The 4,106-nt window shown below is 42.0% G+C and overlaps 1 long non-coding RNA gene across 1 annotated transcript; it reads left to right on the top strand.

The window, feature by feature from the left end:
* Window positions 1-2,007: 2,007 nt before the first annotated feature.
* On the top strand, window positions 2,008-2,990 carry LOC307037635. The gene is made up of 3 exons (XR_013807736.1): window positions 2,008-2,077; window positions 2,627-2,687; window positions 2,770-2,990. It is a non-coding gene; the product is annotated as an uncharacterized lncRNA (long non-coding RNA).
* The last annotated feature ends 1,116 nt before the right edge of the window (window positions 2,991-4,106 follow it).

The raw sequence follows: 4,106 nt of genomic DNA, 5'->3' as shown, positions 1-4,106 counted from the left end.
GAGAAGTCTATCAAGCCCAGTGTCATGAAGAATTCAACTACACCAGTCAAGCTTCTGCAAGTTGACTTAACTGACCCAGTCAACCACATGGATGTCACCAAACTGAGAGTGGGATTTGTCACAGAGCGAGGTCTGGAGGAACACATGAAGAAGAACTGGAGTTCAGACAGAATTGCAAGCTGTTTTTGCTTTAGATGGTCTAAAAGCTTTTTGAAAAGGCTCCACTCAAATATCCCCTTGTAAGAAGCTTGTCTGTTCTGGATCCAAGGGTGCTCCTCAAGAGCAAAGAAGTAAGCACACGAAAACTCACTACCGTTCTGCGGCTCCTTGTGGAAACTGGTCGCATTGAAGAAAAATGACGCAATGAGATCATTAGGGAGTTTGGTCACTTCTATGACCCCAGCCTGATGTCAGCGTCAGATTCCTTTAGGGACTTCAACCCACAAAGTGGAAGTTTGGATGAATTCTACCAGGAGCATTTATCCAACAAAGCAGAGTGTCGTCATCTATGGGAGGTAGTAAAACTCGTCCTGGTCCTTTCACATGGTCAAGCATCCGTTGAGAGAGGGTTTTCAGTTAACAAGGAAGTTATGGTGGAGAACCTCAAAGAGCATTCATTGATTGTTCAGCGGGTCATTAATGACCATGTGCACAGTGTTGGAGGGCTGCTCAACATAGCCTACACAAAAGAGCTGCTCCTCTCTGAACCATCTGCCAGGCAGAAATATCAAATATATCTTGATGAACAAAGACGTCTAAAGCAAGATGAGAAGAAGACATAGAAGAGGAAAGGAATGATGGAGGAGATAACATAGATAAAAGCCAAAAGGAAGAGAATGGAGGAAGACATAAGGGTCCTCATGAACAGGGGTTCCCAACCTTTTTTCCCTAGAGCCCCCCCAAATGACTCCTGTTGGAAGTTGCACCCCACACACACACACACACACACGCACACACACACACACACACACACACTCAACAGTGGTAATTAAAGTTTAAAAGTCTCAAAAATTCTACAACTACTGTCACAAACTGGATGAATGAGAAGTATTTTGTTAAAGGAGGAGGAAAGCGTAATTAAGGAGCACTATTGGAGTGACTTTGATGGTTATTGGACTCAGGATTCATTCATTTGGATTCCCGCTGTATGAAGAAATTAAAGGACGGCGCGGAAGTGGAAACAATTCACAAAGGGATTAAACTGTTTCAAACACATGCTCACAAGTAAGCCAGATTTTGCCAATGTGTTTATGTGGATTCAAAAGTCGCAAATAATCTACAAAATGGAGGAGATCGATCTGATCGGAACAACTGTGACAAATAATCTGAAACCGGCATGGACAATGACTATGTTTTAAAAATGCGCTTATCCAGAAAAGCCTGTTTTGGACACTTTACGGGCAGAAGAAACATTTCTATTAAAGAAAGAATTATACATTTCTGTCTTTTTATGCCTTTAATAGCGACTAACTTGAATTTGTATTCAAATTAATTAACACGATGCGCTGCAGAGGTTATGATTATGCGCGGTCCCGCGGGGGAGAGGTCTGAGGATTTAAACATTAAACTAAATTATTATTATTTTAATATATTTATTATGCAACACCCGCGACCCGACCCGCATCTTCTTTGTTTTACCCAGAACCGAACCCGGAAAAAAGCATTTGAAAAAATACCACCCACGAATAACTTTTTTTGCGGGTCAAGGAGAATGAGAACTAAAGAGTTCTGGTGAACTAAGTTCTCCTGAACTAAGTACGGCAAAGTACTTGGTGTGAAACCGCCTATAGGCTCTAACGGCCCGTCCACACTGCGGCGTGCCGTGGCGTGCCGTCCTCTTGGCGGTGGGCGTGGCTGAAGCTTGGGGGTTAAACCAGAACTATATAATAGAAGAGTTACGACATCTCCGTTCACTCCAATGGACCAGTTTTTTACAGCAATGGCGGATCGTGGAGCCTGTCAATAGTTCCCCGGAAGTTAGCTTGCCGCTAACTTCCGGGAAACTATTGACAGGATCTGCGGCTAGCAGCGCAGTAGAGTTGCAGCATAATAGACCGTTCGTGATGGACTTTTAAAGGTAAGAAGACGTTTAAAGATTTATATTGCGGATATTATCAGAACATCTGAATCAAATTAACTACACATGTGTATAAAGGATGTTAGTGGATTATCCCTTAAATCAGTATATTTTACGTTTATATACAGATTAGGCTAGGATACCGGATAAAGTTAGCAACACATGTTAACCACGAACAGCCTATTAATCCGTTCTCTTACTGTTATTTCCTCCAACGTTGTGGAATTAGAGAAAAGGGGCTTCTTAACGTGCTTTAATCCGGGGTGGAGGGAGCTACATATTAGTTAAATATAACATTGGGGCGTGTGATTGTAGTGGTGAAATGAGGATATCCATCTTGGAGTTCAAGCTAGTATAATATAGTTAACGTTACACAATAATAAGGAAGAGAGCTATTTTTGTGATACATCGCTATTGATATGGATTTAGAGTGCATATTTGAGACTTCCAAACAGTAAACAAAAACTTAACTTATGTGTGTGTTTTTGCAGAGCCATATAAATGTCCTTGTGATTCTGTTAATTATTACCTGTCTGTATTATGTTGCAGCTCAGCTGATTTTGGATTGATGGCAAAGGGAGAGGGACTTAAGTGAGAGTGAAAATACAAGGTAAATTTCAAATAGGTCAGCAATTTCCCATCCTATAGGTTGCTAGATGCACCTAACCCTTTCTCCTGTCTCCCTCTTTCAGCACAAGAAACCCAGGGGGATTCAATGGAGCCTGAAGACCTGCAATGAGACCCTCACCCTGCACCTGAGTCTCAACTCCCAGAGTTTTGCAAGCCTCTCCCTGTTCCTTATTTTTATTAAACCGACATTAAGCTTCCCAATGGTGTGGTCTTCGTTTTGTGAAAAATATGATTACCTCACATGTGTTGTTGCTGTTGTTGTGTTTTGTGATAGTTAAATTGTTCCTGCTGACTTGAGCCAGACATTCTTTCCTCCTCTCTGTGTCAGTGGGGAAGCCGTACATTCATACTCCTTTCTCTGAGCGCTTGGAGCATCCCCAGGCAGCACAGCAAACCATGGGGGAGACTATATGCCAAGAAAACACAGAGGAAAAGGCACAGACAAAGTGCATGACATGCTATTCAATGTTTTTTTGAATTCCATTTATTTACTGTCAGTTGACAATCCTTGATAGGCACCTGTCGGTATCCTGTCCTTTCTGAAAGTCATAAAGATTACATTAGTAATTTAGATTACTTATGTCCTCAATTACCAGGGGATTACTGAAACCACCATGAATTAAAGAAATGGTAGAAATGAATCTAATCAGTACTTCAGGATGAGTAAAGACCAGTTCAACGAGTTGCTCGGCAAAGTGGGTCCACTGATTACAAAGGCAGACACCAATATGCGTTTGTCAATTGGACCCGCCGAGCGACTCACCATCTGCCTGCAGTACGTTTTGTGTATTTCTACTTCTTTAATATGACTCTGTATAGAAAGAGAGAGAATGCATTCCATGGATGAATGCTGAATGAAGTCTGCGATTTAGTTCAGATCGATAACATTAATTTAGATAGCTAGGTAAACACAGTCTTGCTCCCTGTGAAAGTGTGTGTGTGAGAAAGGCAGAGAGGGGTGCTGCAGCAGTACTGTGGCACACTGTGTGTGTGTGTGTGTGTGTGTGTGTGTGTGTGTGTGTGTGTGTGTGTGTGTGTGTGTGTGTGTGTGTGTGTGTGTGTGTGTGTGTGTGTGTGTGTGTGTGGGGTCTGCAATTGTTTTATTTTTTAATTCATGTATATTACTTTCTTTCTCAGGTACCTGGCAACCGGTGACTCGTACAGGACCATAACAATCAATCAATGTGTATTTATATAGCCCAATATCACAAATGTTACATTTGTCTCAGTGGACTTCACAGTTTGTACAGAATATCAGTATGACAATACGACACCCTCTGTCCTTAGACCCTCACATCGTACAAGGAAAAACTTCCGGAGAAAACCCACAGTTTAAAGGGAAAAATGGGAGAAACCTCAGGGAGAGCAACAGAGGAGGGATCCCTCTAGCAGGACGGAC

This window comes from Notothenia rossii, assembly GCF_949606895.1.
Source record: "Notothenia rossii genome assembly, chromosome: 4".
In the NCBI taxonomy this organism is placed as follows: domain Eukaryota; kingdom Metazoa; phylum Chordata; class Actinopteri; order Perciformes; family Nototheniidae; genus Notothenia; species Notothenia rossii.
The sequence above is the reverse complement of the archived record's forward strand: the minus strand, read 5'-3'. Positions and strand labels throughout refer to the sequence as shown.